A 23,838-nucleotide genomic window follows, 5' to 3' on the forward strand; every position below is an offset into this window, starting at 1 on the left:
CCACCTCCAGACGATGGCTGACCTGCTGGCATCCTTCCAGTTTTCCAGCAACCTCTTTAGGTCACACCTGACTCTTTCACAGACACTCCCTTTCATTGGGGCCATCCTGGGCACAGTGCTGTTTCTAGATTTCCCTCAACCTCAACGAGTCCCTGATGTTCAGGCTGTGATACTGATGTTTCACCCCTTCTCCTGGGTCTCAGTGAAAATTTTTCTGAGGCTTCTTGGACACCTACATCCTGCTAGTGGACCATGCTGGATATATTTCGGGCTCTGCAGAGAGTCCTTAAGTCTCAGTGGGCTTGGTATCAAAGGAACCCCCTCAGATTACATCTGATGTCAGAGGATACTGCAAAAGATCTGCAGTGATGTTTGCTGGACCGGCGTATAACCCCTCTTCCTGCATCTCCCATAGCCAATGGTCAAGACTGATGCATCATTGCTGGTTTGGGGGGGGGTCAACTGGGTGAGGTGGCGATCAGAGGACCCTGCTCTGTGGCAGAAAGCCACCACCCCATGAATCTGTATGGGATGTGTGTAAATAGCTTGGCACTAAAGGCGTTTCTCCTATCAGTCAAGAGGGAACAGGTGCAAGTTCTTACAAACAACATCTTGGCTAGGAGGTACTTAAATAAGCAGGGCAACGACGAGCTGCACATGGCAGGATGTTTAAACGAAAGGACAGACATTGCCTATCAGTATACAAATGGCAGCTACACTCAGAGGTGCATCGTCCATCAATAGAAAACAAGCATTGGCATAGCCAATAGGTCTCGCCTTTGGGACCTTATAAGTATTTAGTTATGCAGCACAATATCCTTGGTGCAACATCAACTGTTGCATGGCTAAACACTGATAAGGTCCCAAAGGCGAGACCTATTGGCTACGCCAATGCTTGTTTAAAATTCTCTCTGTTAAAAGCCCCTATTCGTGGGTCTGGATCGTACTATATTAAAAAACATGAAAATTAAATCAAATATTGCAAAGAAGTGCTTGAATTGACTGATATTCTGCTATGTCACGATTTTAGGTCATTTGGATCAGTGACGTAGGTTGTGTGCTGGCAGGTCAAACCCGCTACTAAACTGTAAACCTGTCACCGCTATGTAATATTAATTTGTAACGTTCCTGCTGAGCTTAACACGGCGCTACGTGTTTGGCTTCCATTTCAAAATCAGTGCACTGTACTTAGACAACAGCTCGTCTTTTATGGACTGTATTTATATTCGTAGTTTGTTACCATTAACGACTTAGCACTCAAAATAAGAGTAATAGATGAGATGCATAATTTGGGTCGCTGGTTGACTGTCAACCTCTGGTTAAAGTAACACAAACACACTAGCCTTGAAAAGTCATGTAAAGCATGGGACAGAAAAGGGTGGGCAAACCTTGGAAAACAGCGAAGAAATACTAAAGTATGCGGAAGGCGCTGTGCCAAGAGCTGGGCTCTCGGAAAACTTCCAGGCCGGGGACGAGCGGCCTTGTCGTGCGTGCTCCGGTGGCGGAGTGAGAGTCCCGGGGCACTTCCCGGTCGGGTCCTCCTCCAGCAAGGAGCGGCCCTTTCCGGGAGAAACGAGGAACGAGTCGCAGGGAAAAGCGAGGGAACTTGCAGAGGATCCCTGCGGCGCGAGGCGCTGCCGTGCACTGCCAGGAGGAGGAGGAGGCTGTGGTGTTGGAGGCTGGGCGGCCCCGACTCCCTGACGCCAGCCAGACCAGATCAATCCAGAGAGGAGGAGGGACTCGGAGCGCCTGCATGTGTGTGTGTGGGGAGGAGAGGGGAGCTAGCATTGGAGGAGCGGGCACCGGAGAGCGGCGGCTGGAGGGGGGTACGCCACACCGGGACACGCACGGTAAGCCCCCGCCTTTATTGACTCCTCGTCCCGCTCGTTGTACACACGTCCTGGCCCACATAATGGGGCACAAGACTTTTGGGAAGGTCTTAGCCGGCATGATGGCGCCACTCCGGGGGAGAGTGAAGGACCGGCGAGGGGTTCCGTGAGTCTCCCCATTCTCGAGTCTCTGCTTCCCCCTCAGCTCGGGCCGTGAGCCGGGGCGGGGTGTGCGGTGCTCCTGCCGCCTCGGCTCCTCCGCGGGAGCAAAGACACAAACAAGGCACGAAGAAAGTTACAAGTTTTCATAGAGCGTCGCTATGGGCCCGGGCATCGTGATAGCGATGGCCCCATCCCTCAAGCAGTTTTGTTTTCACTCTGCGGCTCTACCAGGTGATCAGCTCCCGTTCGCTGCGGTGCCTCAGTTTGTGTGATGTTTATCGCAGACGCTGTAGAGGTTTTACAGCAACAAAGAGTGGGCCATTGACTTAAGCGGAGCCAATCACTGCATGAAGCAGCCAAGAGGTGTAGCACTTCCCAGCACTTTGTGAGGCCTATTCTCTGTTTTCAGATATCTAAAGTGCTTTATGGACCAGCGCATGCCTTAGTTTTGAAAGTAGTTACCATGCACGTTACTTGCAATTTTTATTGTTTATTTATCTATTTGAGTTTTATATAGCGCTGGCTAGACCCGGAGGTATCAGAGCGCCTTGCATAAGTGCAAGTAACTAGGACTGCGTCTCTTTAAAGGTAAAGTTTTGTCTCTTTCTCCCATCGCTCCGCAACGAGATGGTCCAAAGCGCTATATGCTTGTTTCCCCTTGTGTGCAGCAGCGGAGGGGGTGAAGTGAAGCTGAGTGACAGTTTTAGTGCTGGGCTGGATCCTGCGTGGAGGGAGGGAGCCGGGGAGCACGTTACCAGCAGGAAGTGCCCTTCTTGGAGCATGCCTTTGAATGAATGGCAGTTGTTTCTTGCGTCCGCCAAGTTCTTTAAATCTGTATGACTGAACGTGGATCCGGTTTGTATCTAGGGGGTGCAGGAAGCAGACCATATTTGTTTGACACCTCTCAATCTGTGCATTAAAAAAACTCATGGGTTTCCACTTGGACTGCCTTGATCCAGTATCGTTTTTTAATTAAGACGTTTAATGAACAGCAAAGCAACAAAAAGGGCTGATGTAATTGACTGATAACGAACATTGACACTACAAAAATCAGGCTGCAGTGCATCTGTCAGATCCCTCCATAACCCAAAGCAGCTCCTGCCCTCTCCCCTCCTTCCCACTGCGTCGACAATAAAACGATAAACCGTATTGACACAAGGACGAGCGTATCGCTCTCGGTGTTATTGGAGGAAAGGGTGAAAGTGCCACCCGGCAGCCGCTGTGTTGACACCTACCGCTTTTTTCTGTAGATATTTTTGTTTCCCCTTGCTGGTGGCGTGTGTTGGAGGAGGGTCTGCCCTGACAGCTCGCGTGGACCGCCGGTGCCACAGGGCCCTGCGCGCATCCCTCTCGTTATCCCGCAGCCCCAAGAGAGGATCACTTCCAGGCGGGATTAGGTTACCCCGGAGGCAGGGATTTGCCCTTGCTCTGCCTGTTGACCCCTCCAGCCCTCTGGTGTGTAATACTCGTTTTAGCAGACTTTCGCTCATGCCTGGCATCATTAATCGTTCTGCCTATTAAATTTACATCGTTCTGTGCATTTAAGCTTCAAGGAGTCGGCTCCCCAATCCCAAAAAGTGGATGTTTTGGAGTTCCACTGACAGGGGCATAAGATAACGTTCGGGTGCATTTCTGTAGCGTTTAAATTAAATAACCGGAACCTAGCGCGTTTGCACGGTGACATTCTAGCACTGTATACTGCTTATACCTTCTGGAGCGATCCTTGTTTAAGGAGAATTCCTAGTCACTCCCTTAATTCCCCGTTTTCATTGGTGACAGATCCATCATACTGATTTGCTCCTGGTTGCTCATTTGGTCGTTTTTGGCTTTCTTACTCTTCCTCGGTGCCCTGTAATTTGTAGCATTAAAAAGGTGCTCCTATATGTTTGTTTCACTTTCGCCCCTTTTAGACGTTTGATAATAGTTGACACCTGTCCCAGTAGCCAAGCGTGTAGGTGAACGGTATTGGTGTTCCATGGGTGAGACAGGATGACTGTACTGAATTACTTGCACATCCTCGAGAATGACTGGAGTGCCTGTTGCCTAGTAGAAGTATAAGCAAGGCACTGAGTGACCAATCAATTTATCCGGGTTGGAAAAGTGCAACTACTCACTGTGAGGGTCTCAAGTCGCTGGGGGAGAGGGAGGAGGCCTAGTTGAGTTGAGGTAAATCTGTATTTGTAAATCATCCGAAGAGCCAGGTCTTGAGGTCCTTATTGAACTGGGACTATGTGGGACACTGCCATGGGTGGAGGGGAAGGTTTGGTGTTGTAACAGCAGTTAGAGGTATATTTGGTCCATGTTGGGTGCATGTTGGGAATTCAGTCTTACTGTGGCCAGTTGTATGATAGAGCATGTTGTTGCCCGATCCCATAAACAATGCTCTTGCAATAAGTGGCGTCGGGGCGCTGTACAAGATCTGTAGACCTGTTCTATACCATGTTTTTAGCTCTTTTGTGCTATTACAGACAGGAAACAGTCAAATGCAAATCAGTCTTGACCCTGCACCAAATGGGATGGTCCATCCTAGCTGGTAAGCAGTGTACCTCTGGAATGGGATCCGTTAACAACCTTAGTTTCTTGGTTAGAGCAAGCATAAGGGATCGGACACTGGCCCCTCCATTAAAATAAAGATTTTTAGAACAATGTGAAAGCTGTAGGTGTTGCTCAATTGCACATTATATAGGAGACCTACAAATGGTATATGTTCGCCATTAGTTGCAATGTAATATTTAAGGCACATATGAAGGTCGCGATCTAACATTGCACACGCAGTCTGCCAGACCTAGACAAGGATGCTCATGTCTGAATCGCTGCACCCGTTAGGAGAGAAGCAGGTCTCGTCTGATTTTTTTTTTTTCTACCAGTGGATGAGTTAAAAATACATTGATGTCTTGGGTGCATGGACCCCTTTGGCTAAAGTAGTTAACTTGTGTTACTAGGCAGACATGCGCTTTATACTGTGGCTTCATGTGCACAACAGCCTGGGTAAGAGGGCTCAGTTTGTACCATCTTACGAGGCTAATGGAAGCATTTTTCTAGCCATTCTAAATAATGTAGGATGTGCATAATACAGCGTCCCACGGGGCTGCAGAGAAAGCATCATTACCAGCCTTTTCAAGCTGCCTGAGATCTTAAATTGATTTACAGCACTGAACTCGTGCAAAATGATACATGGAGATGACTCGGGGGTCAGCCCGTAAAAGTCCATGATGCGACTCCATTAGCACAGCCCTGGCAATTAAACCGTATTATAGGCAGGCACCATGGCCGTGTCCATTAATGCGAGTAGTGCAACCTAATTAATTTGTACCGAGTGCAACAGAAAGTGCATCCCTTCCAAGTGGAACTCAAATAGGAAGGAGCTACCAATCGTTACAGAAATAGAATGCTGTACCTTCCTGCAGCTAGTAAGGTGCTTGCCCAGATAAAACCATGTACCTTCTAGTAAATATTTTAAGGGACAGTCCATGAGGCATCGATGTTTCACGGAGGAAGTAGGGACTGGCAGTATACAAATTGCACGTCATGACTGAGCACTATTTTAACAACAAAAAAATCACTGTTGACCATTTAGGCTGTTGGGTTTGTTTGTCAATTATATTTTGTCATGCAGCATGTAATGAGAAGAAGGCCAGGAAACTGGTACATGGATTAGTGTGAGACAACAAAAGCAATTTATGACTCGTAGTGAAAGGATAGAGGGATATACATTTGTTGGGGTGTAATGAACAGGAAGAAGGCTCGTCTGGTGCTGTAGTGTGAGTCATCTGTGGTAGTCTTGTGGTCAAAAGACCGTGAATTGTCCTCACCCTTCTGCAAATATTGTTGTATAATTTTCACACCATCTCATATATTCCTAAAAATCCCACACCAGCCTGCTATATTTAAAATGGGTCTAAAATCACTATGGGTGAAAGTAGTACAGTCACTCCTTAAACACGCTAAGAACATAGTCCTCTACTTTCTTTAGCTTGACCATATTTCTTTGGAGAGGCAGTGTTCTTTATCTTAAATGCTTTAGTTTAAGTAGGAAATTCGGGGTTCTAAAAGTAAAGGGGAGTGACCACTATCCATTAAATGCAATTCTCAATTTGGGCACATTTCAAGGAAGACAAAGGTGCTCCCTATAAAGGTTATGTATCCAAAACAGCTAAGGACAATCATTTCTGAAAAACATTTACATTTATTGGAGGTCCTCAAACACAAATACAGGGAATTCGCTGATGAAGAATTACACTCCGATGACTTAGTATGGTTTGAGGACATATTTAAAGAGGTTGTTGCTTGCCTAAAAGTCGAATTGAAGGCCTTTAATAACATTCAAGATCAAAATAAGAGTGAGAAGTATTCAGGAAATAGCTGGTTTGATATGGAATGCAGACTTCCAAAACGAGGAATAAGGAAGTTTGAAAGATATATAAGGTTCTCTAGAAATAAAGTGGGTGTATTCTATCTTCAAAATTTAAGGAAAGAGCTTAAAAACATGGTAGCAAGTAAGCAGCACGCATGTAAAGCAGAATGCTGGAAAGTAATGCTCGAAACGATTGAGTCAAACAACGTAAGGACATTTTGGAGACTGGTATAGAATCGGATTGGAAAAGCACAGGGGAAACTGACAGGTTTGATGGGAGAGTATGCTTGGGTAGAATACCTGGAGGCAGTCTACAATAAAGATGCCATTATTTGTTAGGGCCTGATAACATTTCTTGCTAATAAAGAGATCAAAGAGGGGTTCTCAATACCAATAATTAAGAAAACAGCTGAGGTGCTAAAACTTAGAAGAGCAGGCGGCACAGATAACTTATCAGCAGTAATAATAAAAACAGCTATTCCTTGGTGGAACAGCGTGCTCCACCTGCTTTTTCAAACAAATTCTCCAGAAAGAAAGCTTCCTAGATTGCTGGAAGGGACAGTTATCAAACCCCTGCATAAAAAAGGGAAGTATTCTCTCCTGGAAACGACTGGCAAATAAATCTGTGATATGGGAGTGGGAAAGTCTTTTCCAAAATCCTTCTGGGGATGCTGTTGGACTGGGTAGAAACAAATGCAAGAAGGTTTTAAAAGGGGTGGGGGGCACCTGACGACTGACTAGTGTTTTAGATTATGGGCCTTAGCCAAAAAATCAATAGAGCAATGTGGAGGATTGTATTGCTGCTTTATGGACTTTAGCTCCGCATTTGATTCAGTTGATCAGTCCTTGCTGTGGAAAGCACTAATTAGTTATGACATCCCTGGCGGCCTACTCCAAATTCTACAAAAACTTAATTGGGATGACTGGGCCCAGGTGTAATTAACTCTTGAGGGTCTTTCTGAATGAAGATCGGTATAAGAAATGGTCTGAGACAGGGGTGCGTCCTGGCCCAGATCCTGTGACAGGGGTGCGTCCTGGCCCAGATCCTGTCTTCCTTACTCCTGGCTGCCCTACCAAAAATATTCAGCCAATCAAACAGGTTCAGCCCCAAAATGAACGGCACACATGTAAGCTGTCTCTTATGCGCAGATGACTTAGTAATTTTTGAGCTAGCAAAAATTGGCCTTTACAGAAAACTAGATGTCTTCTCGGACTATTGTAAGAAGAAAAAACGAATAGTTAATATGAAAAAGACCAACGTACTACCGGTAGGAAAGAAGAGGATATGGTCGGTATGGGCTATAAATAAAGTAAAAATTGAGACATTTAGAAATTATAAATATTTGGGTATATGGTTCTCAAATGATCTATGGATGAAGGAACACCTTGCCTCAATAGAAGCTAAGGCACTTTCATCCGTAGTGGGACTTGAGAAATTTTATAAACGTTATGGGAGCCCCTCCCTAAGACCAGCCTACCAGGATATGATCTGGTCGCAGTTCCAGTACGGTGCCAAGGGTGGTCTGCATCAAAGGGAAATCAAGCTTGGATGCGGAAGAGGGTAGGTGCTTAAGAAGATTACTTTCTATCCCTCCTTCTACAGTGGTACAGGCAGTCAGAATAGAAATGGGACTGACCGGATGGACCTACCTTGCGCATTCAGAGATAATAAAATTCTGGATAAGAATAGATAGGAGATTCCAAAAATCTCATCGATATGCAAAAGTGAGATACTACAAAATGAATTAACGTGGGCACGAGTAGTCAGAGGACAGATCGTTAACTGTTGGAGGAAATTAAAAATAAAAGGAGATATTGATCAGGTAGGCTTGAGTAAAGTATGCGTTTAGAAGAGTATCTAAACAAGTATCTAGTCTACCTAAGTAATAAACCTCTATCCCTCCTGATGAATTCATGGTTGGGAGAGGAGGCATTTCCCTGGCTGGAGAAACTACCAAATGTATTGTTGCGACAATATCTCTTGAGATTTAGATGTGGGGTAAATCAAGTCTTGATGTCGGATGTTCACGTGGTCTTGCTAAATAATGACAAAACCTGTAAATGTTGTCTCAATATGAAGGGAGATTTAACACATTTAAGTGAATTGCCTTTGGTTCTTAGCTCCACTGAATATTTTATTAAAACCAGTTTTTTAAAAGTATGACAATGGAGATAGGAGGCAGGCGATCACATTACTCATGGAGACGAGATTCCTGGATGTAACCTGTGCCATGGGGCGATTTTTATTTTATGTAGATTCATTTTGAAGGCAAATGGGTTATTCTTATGAAGGATGAACTGAGGTTTTAATTAGGGACTAATTGTGGGGTGAAATTTTATTGTCTGTGTTTAAAGTTTATGGATCAGTTTATGATAGATAAATTACGGCTTTAACGATGTTTCATTGCGGTCTGCAATTTTAACCATTGATTAAGTGTGTGTATATGTATGTGTGTGTGTGTGTGTGTGTGTGTGTGTGTGTGTATGTATATGTATATATATATATATATATATATATATGTATGTAATTCCAATGTTTTTATGTTGTATATGTGCTTTACGGAGTGTTGTTTAAAAGACCAATGGTCTAATTAAACAGATGTTCTGACTGCCTTGTATGCTTTGGCCTTCCCACAGCTTTTGCCTGCTTAAAGTGCTCCATTGTTGACCACAGTATCATCGCTATGTTGCTAAACTATGTCTTTGCATCTGTAATCAGGCTCATTGACATTCACACTTCAGTTGTGTTGACATGGTTATATAGTTGGGGGGGGGCGGGGGGTACGGTCATTCCCGAATAAAACTAATTTGTGTTTAGCTTCTGCTACTGTTTTCCAGTGATAAACAATTTTCAATGACACAAGATTATTGGTATAGAAAGTGAGCTGTTGGCCCTACTGCAGACATGTGAAATAGCCCGTCCAATTGTTTAGGTAGTAAAACCGCCATAAATGGGTTACAATGGACACCCTCCCCTGCACCCACATGCTACTGCTCTATAGACAGCCAAGCAGGACGAACCTTTGTTGAGGGTGCTTCAACTCCAGTCGACGAGTGCTGCAACTAGGTGTTGAGAACAACTACTATTTGTGTAATTGTTTCCAGTTTAGTTTTATCATTTATAGTTACTTTGTGGCTGCAGCCTTCGAAGGCTGGAGGCAGGCCCTTGTTACTTTGAAAAGTGTGACATAACAGAGTGTTCCATCTCGCTGCGCGACAACGTCCAATGTGTGCTTCTCCGTCACTCTCATAGCATTGGAGTTCATAGTATCCCTGCTTGCAGAGAGACAACCTGCAGACGTCACTGGTGCCATCGCCCAGGAAGCGCTGTAGCTGGTCACTATTCATAAAGATTCTTTGTTTGTTGAGGACGAAACCTAGATTGATCGCAACACATTTGGCCATAAGACAGTCTGCAGCTTTTGTGAAGCCACCCTTTGAAGCCTCATGCTTAGTTATGGCAAGCAGTGATGCAAATCTAAAATGGAGGCAAATTATGGAGATACCTGGATGAATGAACGGTTGTTGTCAAACTTATTGGGAAACCTCTATGCTCTTGTGACTTGTTGCACATATCACTTTAGCATTTTTATAGTTTGGAAATGCTGTGCATGACGCATGCAACCTTTTAATGGTACTCGCTGTGCCTCCCTGTGAAGGAGGAAAGTTTGAGCCACCGCTGGGCTTGATACTTGCCGGGCACCCATGGATATCCGCAGCCATTGCTTCACTCACTAAGCTGTCCTAACTGGAAGGATACATTTATTTGTAGGCGAGGGTGGTTAGTGTGTGACCCATTGCTGCTGATGTATTGTGAGTACCTTTTTAGATGGCATTACATTGGTGCCTATTGGGAAGATCCTCACATCAGGTGGTCTTCAATTCTGGGTCAGGTGCAGAAGGCTGTGCTATAAAGTAAAAAAAAAAAAGCAAATTTGGCTACACCACGTCTTTGTGTTTTTCACTGCGCACATTTACAGCTTTTACATTTGATAAAGTGGATGTGCCTTTCGTAATTCTGGCTAAATTATTTCATTGCGTACTAAAACGGCATCTCCCTATTAAATTCCCAGAGCTTTTGTTTTATGTTAACGCTTGCAAATGCTAATAAATGCCGCTGTGCCGAAGTGCATCTGCTTTCGACCGCTTTGTGTTGCCTTAAATGATTTACGTCTTCCATATCTCCCAGTAAAACCGGCCTGCAACTCTGCCGGCCAGCTGCTCCCTGTGCTGAAATCGAATAAAATATCTCTCTCGTGTCTCCACAACATAATGCGCTTTTATCAAAAGCGTTTAATGTTCAGGAAGAACTCTAGAAAGCAAGGAAGGCAGTGACTAGGTTCTCATCACTGTTTGCAGTGGATGCTGTCAAGATCAGAAGGGCTGCCGGACAAGAAGGTGACGTTTTGACCTTGTTCATTGACCCGGAGGTGCCCCGGGAGAAGGGCGGTTTAGTAAGTGGCAGGAGCTTGTCAGTGCTGCAGACTTGGGCTCAGTGCGGGGATTTGAGAGGGGGGCTGTGAGGGCGGCGTGTAAGCCACGAGTTACGATGGTGCAGGGAGAGGGAAGAGTATATACGCTGGTAAAGAGTAGTGGCGACTTTGTTTGTGTCTTTTTGTTGTTGTTGCAGTTTTATATAGCGCGAACTGACCCTACGCAACCAGAGCCCTTTACATCAGTACTAGTTGCCTTACAGACTGACTCATTAATTTCTTGGTAGGCACAGTGAGATTAAGTGATTTGCCCAGAATCACAGGATGCCCCAGCCAGACTCGAACCTTAACTACTTCAAACCTGGTTGTGAAAGGAAGGCATGAAATATGATTTACTTTATGTTTATGGGAGTGTTTAGTTTCTAAGTCGTGTGTGTGTAGTTTTTGTAAAGGAAAACTAAGGGGTTGCGCACCTCACCAGTCTAATTTTATTAGAGAGATTGGACTTTTTTTTTAAGCGACCTTTTAACATTGCAACTTTTATGCCAGCGCGTGTCCACCGCGCTAGTACACGAGATGCAAAAACGAGTGAGAAGGAACCTTGGAATGTCTATGTTGGGCTTCATCACCTCCTTCTTTTGGCGAAGCATGTTACAATACTGCCGCCTGCCTTCCTGCGCCTCGAAGTGAATAAATGTGCCTGTGCAGCCTGGCAGTTTTATACACTCTACTAATTGGCGTCTGGCTTGGATGATACTTCAATTTGGCTACAGGGACTTTTCTCCCCCTGTTCGCCACTAGTTTAAAATGCAGCAAATGCTAGATTTATGTTTTAGGTAGTGACGAATGTTGATCTCTCAGCAAAGGCAGCATTGCTTGTTAGTAATCAAAGTGATTTATTTTATGCTGTGCTGAAGTTGGGCACATGGTGTACGGCAATAAAAGTGGTGCAGAAAAGCACCGCCTGCAACGTGCAAAACTATGGGGCTTTTTGCAATGGCGGTCAGACAAGTGTATGTCCGACATCGAAGGGGGAGTGAGACTGGCTGACAAGGAGTGGGTGGCCCCACCTGCCATATTTTGATCAGACCACTATGTAGGCGGTCGTAAAATGCCTTTTTCTACTGCAGCCCCACAAGTCGCAGTCGAAAAATAAAATTTTCAAACATCCATGTACTGTGTGGTAGGCACCATGTGGTGCCTGTCGCGCACACACAGTTAATGAATGTTTGGGGAGGCACCACATATGCCCCACCACCACACCCCGGCCACTTAGCAGTGGCCCACGGAGGACTGGGGCCCTGCTTGGGGACCCTAAAATCCCTTTTCAACCGCATTTTCAAGGCAGTGGGACCGCCATGAACAGGCTGTGGGAAATGGCCATTGTGATCCTGGCGGCGGTGCCTAAGCAGGCACCCTCCTCCATTCCGGATCACGATTACGACCGCTGCTCCTTAGGGATCAGTAGATCTGGCAGAGGGACAGGTCTGTCCACCATGGTTTTACGGTCTGACTGACTGCATTGTAATGCAGCGGTCGGCCCGAAGGGCTGTATGTCGGTGAGCGTCGGTGGCGGTTCCAACTGCATCGAAATGTGCCCCTATATTCTGAGATACAGAATCAAGTAAAAGAATCATATGCAGTAGTATTTAGTATAGTCTGTGGAAACGCACAGGTTATCATGTTGTTTCATGTAGAGACCGCCTTGTAGCCCTTTTTCTCTTTTCTAAGTACAACCGTTCCCTTTTAGAGTGGTAGTGGTGGGAAGGGTATTCTTAAGAATTATATTGCGACTTTGTAAGATGAAAGTCTCGCCACTGTTAAAAATATATATATATATATATAATACCCTGACAGAGAAAGCTGAGAAAAAAAACAACACTGTAAATTTTGATGAGAAGAGGAAGTCTTGACTACATTAGGAGCACATTATGGACTAAACGTTTGTGGCTGTTATTGAAAGGGAGTTCTTCTAAGAAGCAGGCTCAGGTGGAAAGTATTGATAAATGGGTTACCAATTAAAAATTGCTTGCACTGTAAACTTGGGGATTTTGCTACACAGAGATCATATAGTCGTGCACCCAATTTGAGTCTGGCCAGGAAAGGTTATGGGTGAAAGACGACATGCCAATTTACGAGGCGATGGCCATTGCCCACATAGCAAAGTGAACTTGAAGGTGTGCTAGAGCTGTAAGGAAGAAAAATGAGGAAGGAATGGCTGAGATCGTGCTTCAGGGAGAAATGATTACCATAGAGAAGAAGACTGGACTCGACTCCACCCTTTCCATGACTAAGCAGGTCAACGCCCTCTCCTACTCCTGCTTCAACACCCTCCGCATGCTCCGCAGGATCTACAAGTGGATATCCACTGAGACAAGAAGAACGGTCACACAGGCCCTCGTCAGCAGCAGGTTGGACTACGGAAACGTCCTCTACACAGGAGCCTCAGCCAAACTCCTGAAATGGTTTCAACGCATCCAGAACGCCTCTGCACGCCTGATCCTCGACATCCCTCGCCGGAGCCACATCACACCCCATCTGAGAGACCTGCACTGGTTCCCTGTCAACAAGAGGATAATCTTCAAGCTCTTCACCCACGCACAAAAGGCACTCCACAACCACGGACCAGCTTACCTCAACAGACGACTCTGCTTCTACAGCCCCACCAGCCAGCTCCGCTCCGCCGACCTCCTCCTCGCCACAGTCCCCCGCATCCGAAGATCGACCTCTGACGGACGGAAGATCGTTCTCCCACCTCGCCGCCAAGACCTCCAACACCCTCCCCACCCACCTATGGCAGACCCAAGACCTGCTGACCTTCAGAAGACTCCTCAAGACCTGGCTCTTCGAGTAGTAGCAGCATTCCCCACCCCCCAGTGCCTTGAGACCCTCATGGGTAAGCAGTGTGCTTTATAAATGCTACGATTGATTGATTGAAATCTTTTTTCTTGAGTTTTTCTGAAGCACAGAATACACAGTACAGAATCATAAAGTACAGTTGCAAAATAAGTAAATACACAGGCAGCGCATAATGGCGCACATGAAGGGGTACAAAGGTAGGCATAAGAGGAGGCTGTGTAAGATTTGATTTGGAGACATAGCTGTTTTGTAGATAAATGGGGCTTTACATTAAATAATCACGTGAAATCGGTTATGCAAGTCTTAAGATACATATTGAGATCGGTCAACGTGGCAGTACGTCATAGTAATCATGAACTAGTATTGAAGACATCTTGGTAACCACTTTTTTCATAAACATATAGAGTATGTATATAAGTTAGAGGTACATATTGACTTTGACTGAAAGAATATTACATCACACTAATTTGTACAAATACATTTCTAAGTTTAGACTTACACCCATTGCTGGGAGTCATTAATTAGAACCTGACTTAACTAAGCTAGAATAATTGGACCTGTGGCTTTGTCTTGATAAAGGTCTCCCTTTGTATGGAGGTGAGCCAACAGAAATGTTGTATTTTATAAACGATACAGAAAAGGGGGTGGTGATGAACAGAGTGTCTAAATTAAGCAGACCACTCTTACCCAGTCCAAAGATCAGGGCTTGATCCATCACCGTTATTTATCTCACTGCCCCATCCCAGCTCAGAACCTGGCTATATGCAAATTAGTCTGTCCCTGGCCCAGTGCATCATGGGAACAGGGCAGACCAAACTACCAAGCCAATTCTTCACCAGAAAGGAGACAAGCTACCGGGGACCGGTTTCTGGCATTTCAGCCTCTTCGGCCCGGCTTGCTTGAATCCTGATGGAGCAGTGAGAAAGGGACTCATGTCTGAGTATACCCTGCCACACCTATAGTGGCCAAAAACGATACAGAAAAGGGGGTGGTGATGAACAGAGTGTCTAAATTAAGCAGACCACTCTTACCCAGTCCAAAGATCAGGGCTTGATCCATCACCGTTATTTATCTCACTGCCCCATCCCAGCTCAGAACCTGGCTATATGCAAATTAGTCTGTCCCTGGCCCAGTGCATCATGGGAACAGGGCAGACCAAACTACCAAGCCAATTCTTCACCAGAAAGGAGACAAGCTACCGGGGACCGGTTTCTGGCATTTCAGCCTCTTCGGCCCGGCTTGCTTGAATCCTGATGGAGCAGTGAGAAAGGGACTCATGTCTGAGTATACCCTGCCACACCTATAGTGGCCAAAAACGATACAGAAAAGGGGGTGGTGATGAACAGAGTGTCTAAATTAAGCAGACCACTCTTACCCAGTCCAAAGATCAGGGCTTGATCCATCACCGTTATTTATCTCACTACCCCATCCCAGCTCAGAACCTGGCTATATGCAAATTAGTCTGTCCCTGGCCCAGTGCATCATGGGAACAGGGCAGACCAAACTACCAAGCCAATTCTTCACCAGAAAGGAGACAAGCTACCGGGGACCGGTTTCTGGCATTTCAGCCTCTTCGGCCCGGCTTGCTTGAATCCTGATGGAGCAGTGAGAAAGGGACTCATGTCTGAGTATACCCTGCCACACCTATAGTGGCCAAAAACGATACAGAAAAGGGGGTGGTGATGAACAGAGTGTCTAAATTAAGCAGACCACTCTTACCCAGTCCAAAGATCAGGGCTTGATCCATCACCGTTATTTATCTCACTGCCCCATCCCAGCTCAGAACCTGGCTATATGCAAATTAGTCTGTCCCTGGCCCAGTGCATCATGGGAACAGGGCAGACCAAACTACCAAGCCAATTCTTCACCAGAAAGGAGACAAGCTACCGGGGTTGGATCTAGCCCTGATCTCTTGACTGGGTGAGAGTACTCTGCTTAATTCAGAGACTCTGTCCATCACCACCCCTTGTTGTAAAGTATTTTATAAACATCATTAAGTTGAATGGAAACATCTGGGCTGGCGTTTCCTTTGCTCACTATAGGAAAGATGGTGGCATTGGTGTGGTGGGCTAGTGTGTTTGCCTGTATTTTAGTGCCATGAGCTACTGCTGCCCCATGAGTTCATCCATTTAACAGCTTTTCTTACTCGTTTTGCTTGCTATAAGTTTGGTTTTTAGCACTAATGTGTTTCAGTGTTTGATGCGTGAACTGTGAAAAGTAGGGAGGTAAGTACTTTAAAGATTATAATTAAGTGATGGTGCCCATGAGAAGTGAACTACCTTAGTCAGCGACCGCTCCCTCTGTCTTTCCGGTGGATTCCATTGTTGGTTATCTACACTTATTTCCCCCCACCTGGCTATGTTTCAAACTCCTCTCTCTGGTTGCTCACGGCAGAAATCTTCTATCAGGCAAGCACACTTAAAAAATAGTCTCCTTCTTATTACATATGACAATCGCTACAAATGACATATTTGACCTTTTTGGGGGGGCATTTTGCTCAGAGTCGTAGTTGTAATTTGCAGAGACTCGACTTCCCTTAGTTTGTACAGATCACTTTGAAATTCCTTTCAAAATTGATGTAACTTTTCCTGGTCTTTTCACTTGCTATAAAGTAGATATCAATGGAATATTGCAGTTTTCTCTTGTTGTACATGAGCATATGGTACAAAACAAGTATACTTTTTTTTGGGGTGGGGGGGGGGAATACCTGACTATGCCTAGAAGCACTCAAAACTGCTACTATAAAACATTTGGGCACTAATGCCTTTTAGAAGAATTATCCCTCAAACTCCAATCACTTTTTGCACCCAGTTCACAAATGAGCTAAATCTTGAGAAAGCTTATCTCTATTACAATATTGCAAAATAAAGGGTCTGAGCCTATCATCCGGCTGGAGCGTCCATCTTTATCACCCACAGCATTTCATCTACAGTCAAAGGTTAGGGAGGACTTCTTATCAGACAGAATATTCTCTTCAATCCCCCCCACCCCACAAAATATTAAAAATAGAAAGGTTTCTTATACCCTTCCAGCAGCTGTTGTTGTGGCTGTCTTTCACTGATCTATGACATGTTCCAGCTTTTATAATAGAACGATTAGCTGGGTTCAGACGACATAAAGTAATATAACATTTTAGTCTGCGCTCAGCCCGGCCAGGTAAGTGTTTAGATACTACCTTTGGAACTAGTAAAGTTTCTCCACATGACTTCTCCCATGCCATGCTAACGACAGACCTACTTGGTCCGACTTTTCCTCATTTGTGAAATTCTTCTTTATCAACCAACTAGTCCATTAAGGTTTGAAGTCACCAGTAGTAACACAGAACTAAATCACACATCACTCTGACCTGACTGTCACTGTATTTTCTTTCTTACCCTGCAAAAGAAGAGCAAATGGCAGTGACCGCACAGCCTCAAATCTTTGCTGAATAATCTTACATTTTGTATCCCTGTCAGGCCAGCTACCCTCCAAGCATGGGTGCGGAGATCCTGATGTTTTTTTCAGTACTTGGAACTCCTCATTCGGAGTGTGTTTTCTCTACATTTTCCACCTTGTCTCCGTTTTGAATGTTACCATCAGATTTCATTATGGTATCTTGCTTCACACTGCCTGCAGATACCACTCCTTACTACAACTCATACAGGACAATTACCTTTTAAGAAAGTTGACCATTTCTTTCCCCATTTGCCATGTTTTCGTTGGTCACCCATACAAAAGATAATTCACTTCAAGGCACCTTGTACGATACACACATCACTGTATAACCCTGGACCTGCCTCTTTAATAAACAGTTGAAGATTTAGCTTCTATAACCTGTTGGCCTCAGCTTCTGCGGACGGTGTCATCCTTCCATTGGGATAGATGGGGAGGGAAAGACCTATTGTGTCTTTGATTGGTGGTCTCTCCACATTTTACTGGGAAGGGCAGTGACTGAAGTCTGTATGCTACGGTTCACTGTTAGCTTTCTGTTGCAGGCCTCATAATACTTTGATCCGCTGGAATTATGCTGCAGGGGAGGGCCAAATTATGCACCAGGGCCTACTAAATCATGCAGCAAGAAAAGGCACATTGTGTGGTGTAATGCTGCACATTTTGGATTGCATTACCTCCTTATTTTTTCATTATTACACATGCTAACACTAACTGGGCAAAGGTTTCACCTCAGTACCAGTCTGACACCTGTACACCACACAACCTTTGCAAAGTGCCTTATGCTACATGTGGTGCTGCTTTTTAATAACTTTTGATCCTTTTGTGCTAGGACTTTTTTTGTTAAATCTGCAGATTATGCAGCAGATGATTGTGGCAACTCCTTCAAATCCATATTTTTGCGGAAAATGTTGAAGCAGCAAAATCGCTTAATTCCAGTGGCCCGATTATGCTCTTTTAGATATTATAATCAAAGTTAGTGTCTTGATTCTTTTTTTCTTTATCTATCACCACTTTTGTCACATGACGATAATGTTGGTTGTATAAAGGTTGTAATTTTACAGGAATGTTGCTGCACTTTATACAGTCCTATTAGTTTGTCTGTACTTTGGAATATGTCAGAAATGCCAACAGTTTGGATCAACTAGTAGTCTTCAAGACTGCAACATTTAAAGTTTGTGGTGTTGGTAACAAATTGGGCCATATTTGTGGATTTTGTGATGCTGAATTAAAGTTGATGGGGCATGTTCTATTCTATTCAGCAGACTTATAAGCGATGGCAGCAAAATCGCTTGTTGAAGCAGCAAAATCGCTTATTGAAGCAGCAAAAGCGCTTAATTCCAGTGGCCCGATTATGCACTTTTAGATATTATAATCAAAGGTAGTGTCTTGATTCTTTTTTTCTTTATCTATCACCACTTTTGTCACATGACGATAATGTTGGTTGTATAAAGGTTGTAATTTTACAGGAATGTTGCTGCACTTTATACAGTCCTATTAGTTTGTCTGTACTTTGGAATATGTCAGAAATGCCAACAGTTTTGATCAACTAGTAGTCTTCAAGACTGCAACATTTAAAGTTTGTGGTGTTGGTAACAAATTGGGCCATATTTGTGGATTTTGTGATGCTGAATTAAACTTGATGGGGCATGTTCTATTCTATTCAGCAGACTTATAAGCGCATGGCTACCCTACCAGGGCTCCCATCTGTCTGGCCTAGCACGTGTACCTAAGGAAACTGAGGAAAAAGATGGGGTTTTAGCTTTTCTGGAGCTAAGAAAATTCTCTTCCACTCTCAGGTTGATGGGCAAAGTATTCCTGAGTTTGGAAACAAGAAAAGAGAAGGAACGACCTCCACTTCTAGCTCTTCTAACCCTATTAAGACAGACCCAATTATTAGCTCTGACAGGTCTATTGGTCGAGTGGGGGCTGATCAGCTGCTGCAGAATCTGTGGGCCATCTTTATATTTTGCCCGATGTGTGATGCAGAGTGCCTTGAATCATACTCTACAGATAGACAACCAATGAAGAGACCTGAGAGCTGCTCTAGCTGATTTTTTAGGAATCCCTAACTGTATTCAACCATCCGCATTGTGAATTACCAAGTTTTTTTGTAACTAATGTTGGACTGTCCCAGTACAGTGAGTTCCCATAGCCAAGATGGGAAAGGATCAACGCTTGAAAAACAATTCTTCTGTGCTCCATTGGGAGCCATTTCATGGTCTTACTCACAGCTCTGAGGAGACCGAAACAGCTGCTGGCTACCTTTTTTTTGCTTGAGTTTTCATGGAGAGGTGATTATCCAAAGTAATCCTTATACTTTCACTTCCTGCTTAGGGGGTGGACGCTCGCCTAAAGCAGGAGGCCAGCTGATTTAATCCCAGAGTCTGTGGTTGTTGCCAACCAGCAGACCCATTGAGTTTAAGACAGCTGGAGGCCATCCATTTAGACACTTTCACTTGGCAGCTGTGGAGGCTCTTAGAAATGAGGGCAGTGTTGGGTGTTAGGTAGACTATCAGCTGGATGTCGTCGGCATAGGATACCATTGCAAATCCAGATGAATTAATGATATCCTGCAATGAGCATACACATTAAATAAGGTGGGGCTCAAGAAGATACCTTGTGGTGCCCCACAGTTCAGCTGATGCCTCATTGGGAAAAAAGAGGTGCCCTTGCAGGTGAAAACGAAAGGCCCTTAACTACTCTAAAGCTATGAGACCTGCAGTTCAAAAGACTGTTTTTATCCTTGCTAAAATTCTCTGGACCCCTGCATTTTAACAAATGTTTTCCTTGCATTTAACACAGTCCATCTCTGGAAACATTTGCAAGCAGTCTTGAAGCTTTATATAACCGGTAACGCCTTCATCTTTCCACAGTCTTTATTTTTGTGCATGCCAGAGTTGTACTGTTTTAACCCGCTCAAATCAAATTTCCCAATTTATCCAAATCCAGGACAAAAACAGATTGAAAAGCTAAATGCAGGTCCCGCAGTACATACAAAGGAGAAGTGGAAGAGTCCTTTTTTTTTTTTTTTGTAAATATATTTTTATTGCAGGGAAACATAAGTAAGTACAACGTTGCCACCTGTATCAGTACGCAATCCAGTGTGGGTGGGAACCACTCATTCTTCATACACGGCCATTCAGCCCACAACCCGGGGGTCGGGCGGCGTATGTCATACTCATAGAGCGTGTTTCTCCCCAGTCGCATAATAAATCACAGGTATTAGAGTAATTCCCCTCTGCTTTTATTCAACTGCCTCAAAACTATCCCCCCTCCCTCCCTCCTCTCGCCCCTCCCCCCCAGAGGAAGATGGGGTTGTCCACCACTACTCATCGTCTCAGTGCTGCATAGGATCAGAGACATCCCACTTCCCCTAACCCCTACCCCCCCCCCCCCCCAACTCGTCATCGGTAGGTCAACCTGTGTGTGGTCATCTGAGGATAAAGTGGCCGTGAGTCTGCCGTGGTAGCGCCTCGCGAGAAGTGGAAGAGTCCTTCTGTAGGTCTTTCTTCTTAAATGTGTGCCCACAGCTTTAAGTAATTGGTCTAAATTCCTTCTCATCATAACACCAAACTATCCGCTATACAGCTGCTGATGATATTGTGATTTTTAGACTCGAGCAGGCAAATTGTTGAGGCCACTGTGGGATGAGAATGTTTTACTACAAACCACCCCTTCTGAGTCCAGCTGACTGTTGTCTTCGATGGTGGTGTTACCATTATGGTAGAATTTGATGAGATCATTTGGAATGTGGGTGGCACTGGGGATGCTAAATACTGGCCAGGCACGTGGTGATTGTACGGTCATCCTGTTCCTGCTTTTGTTGTTAATAAAGCAGTGTTTTCAACAGTGGTTGGACCGCTCGCACTGCCTTACAAGGGGAGCACAGCAGCAGGATTGTCTTATTGATCTTTCGCATCATCAGTGGAAGACCGATATGAAAAGATCTGTGACAGACTAGGTTATCGATAAAGGACTTTGGGTGAATTCCAGTCTATGGAATACCAGACAGTGTAACCTTGTGGCAAAGCTCTACTTGACGCAGTGTGACATTGCAGTAGGTGATATGTTTTACCTCGATCGGGTCAGCCGAAACATAAGACATTTATTCCCCTTTGAAGAGGGAAACAAAGTACGGGGAATCAATGCCTCTTAGTCTAGCTGTTATTGAAGAAGTATTTTAGTAGTTCATTAAGGTCTTCTTAAAATCGTCTGTAGGAGTCACTGGATAGGCTTTGAAAAATATTTTTAAATGAATTGAGTAGGCAACTTTTTCCTGGTTTTGATTACATCACTTACATCACAACCATCTTCAATCTAGTCATGTAAGAAAAACACTAGACTAGAGAAGATGGCTTTGTATTTCATTGAATGCATATACACATTCTTTAATTTCTTTGTGTATTTTGTGTCACCAATTTGCAATTATGTTAATTTGTGTGTCTTCCGTTTCTTTTCCTCATTTTGTTTAGTTTATTATACTACTCGTTCACCGTGATGCCATTGATAATTTACAGACTTCTTAAAACCCACTGTCTTCAAATGTTCACTGTGATTTATTGGAAATTAGCGGTTTCTTGTGACTTATGCACCATAAATCCATTACCTTCAAGTTACTGCCCTGCATACTCAAAAACCCATTGTAGAATGTTTAAAAAGAGGTTGGCATACACATACCTTCCCCAACATGTTGCCACATAGTGCAGAATGTTGCTGCTATACCATGGCTTAGTTACCAGAATAGATATTGGAATTCTGTCTGAACGGTGACATTCATTTTAGAGGGATAATTAAGCTATCTTTACCGGTCCTCCCTGTGGCTTATATTTTTTGCTGTTCCCTGATGTAGCATGATAAGCGGGTGTGTTTTTTAGTCCATATTTATGGCTAGTTCCACCTATTTTGAATTGTTTGCAGTTACCTAATTCACTCTGTGGGGGGCAGGTTTAAAAAATTGTTCAAGCAAGCCGCTTCCTAGTTGATACTCTCCAACGCACATTCACCTGTTTGGTTCTGTCCTCTCCATTGTTTAATGTTCGCCACTCTTTTTAAAAGTGCGGCTCCATTTAGAATGTGCAGTCGAGCAAAAGGACCTGTTCCATTTCCAGTATTAATAATTTTCTTCTGGCTGAGTAGTCTGCGATCGATTTGACATTGGGTTCAGAGGACCTGCAGCCTTTCTACTCCTTTCTTAATTCTTAGCACAAAATCATTCATAAAACACAGCAGGTGCTGAGTGGACATTTAATAATGAAAAAGGGTGTGCATTTTTTGAGATTTTTTTTATCTTGTCATTTTGAGAAGTTGTGAGCACTGAAGTTTTTCTCAAGTTTGTATTTTTTTTAGCCTGTTTACTTTTTAATTGTTGCAGTTGAGGTCCTGTTGTAACTTCCAATGTTCTATGTGATGAGGAACATTTGAGGTGCCTGGTGTGCTGGTGTTAAGTTTAAGACCAAGCCCTTGTTCAATATCTGCAGGGAAAGCTCTCTGTATAATACCCATATTTTTGCAATAGCTTTGTTTCGATGTTTGATGTTACAAGTACAGGAGCCTATTTATTGTTGGCATGGATCCGATCCGTTTCAACTTCAAAGAAGCACAACATTCTGGCACTGGCTAATGACAACATTTTGTGCGGTTTGATAACGCACAGTAAGTAGGTTGCCAGCCACCCTCCTTGTCTTATCTAGCTCTTGGTTTGCCTGGTTTATCATCCATTGCCAGAATATTTATTTTTGTAATTGCTTCAAAGGCATTAACCTGACTTTGAAATCTTACTAATTATGGACTTTCCTGAAGTCTTGTTCAGCCAGTCTTTTGAATCTCTCAGAACCCTCTCTTGACCTTTTAATTTTTGGAGTGATGCCATATATGATTTGCATTAAATTGTTTGCGTCTAGTTGATCAAGGTCTGGACTGTCTTCTAGGCAGTAAGTTGTGATGACATTTGTAACGGTTCCAGGTTTATCAATGATTCATCTGCTTGGCAGATGACTTAGCAACACACCTGTTTTTGCAAGATGTTGGCGTACAATGTTTTTGCAGAGCCACAGATCAATGTTTTCCACTGATGGACAGGCTTCAAAAACGTTAGTTGTTCAGGAATAAAATGGGTTTTCACAGTTCTCATTAAATCGTTGCGCCCCTGCTTTACAACAATAGGCATAGTGTTAGTAGCGAGTGGTGCGTGGTTGAATTTATTTCTCAGGTTTCACTATTTCCCTCCCCAAAACCCTCATAATCTGTCCCCAGGTTCTATCTTCATCATCTATTATAAACGATGAACGACTATTAGTGGAGTTTAACTAGTACTAAACTGGTAATGCCCAGAGCAGTCCTCCACTCCTCTGCAGCCTCTTCACTTGAACATTTTAGCTAAATTTAGCTAGGATGAAAGCCTGACATTTTCTTTTAATGTGGTTCACTATTGAGGCACTGATCATAGATGGAACACAAGATGAGATTTTTTTAGTTCTAAGTACTAGCTGTATTGAAGACCATTCCCAGTTTACTGTGCATTGTAAATCCTCACCCTGTTGGTTTTTGAGAATTGGATGTGTGGAGCGACAGCCTTCAAAGGTCTGCTCAAACTAGTGATCAAAGCCTTCTCATCTGGGGGGTGGTGCGCTTGGGAGCAGTTATTGTTCTTTCCTCGCATCTCTCCAACCCTGGGTTTAAATTGGGGCTCCTCTGGCATGACCAGAATCTATTTTCAGGCCAGGAGGATGTCTGTTGGTAGTGCCAGGCTGTCTTGTGGTGTCACTTGCAT

General features: G+C 44.1%; 1 protein-coding gene across 1 annotated transcript in view; it reads left to right on the forward strand.

Annotated features, from left to right (window-relative positions):
- Positions 1-1,464: 1,464 nt before the first annotated feature.
- Positions 1,465-23,838, forward strand: part of SMAD1 (SMAD family member 1) — a 258,254-nt gene continuing 235,880 nt past the window's right edge. The window contains exon 1 of the mRNA XM_078676885.1: positions 1,465-1,850. The gene's annotated coding sequence lies outside the window, so the exon portion shown is untranslated. The remainder of the gene's footprint in view (positions 1,851-23,838) is intronic.

This window comes from Lissotriton helveticus, chromosome 2_1, assembly GCF_964261635.1.
Source record: "Lissotriton helveticus chromosome 2_1, aLisHel1.1, whole genome shotgun sequence".
NCBI lineage: Eukaryota > Metazoa > Chordata > Amphibia > Caudata > Salamandridae > Lissotriton > Lissotriton helveticus.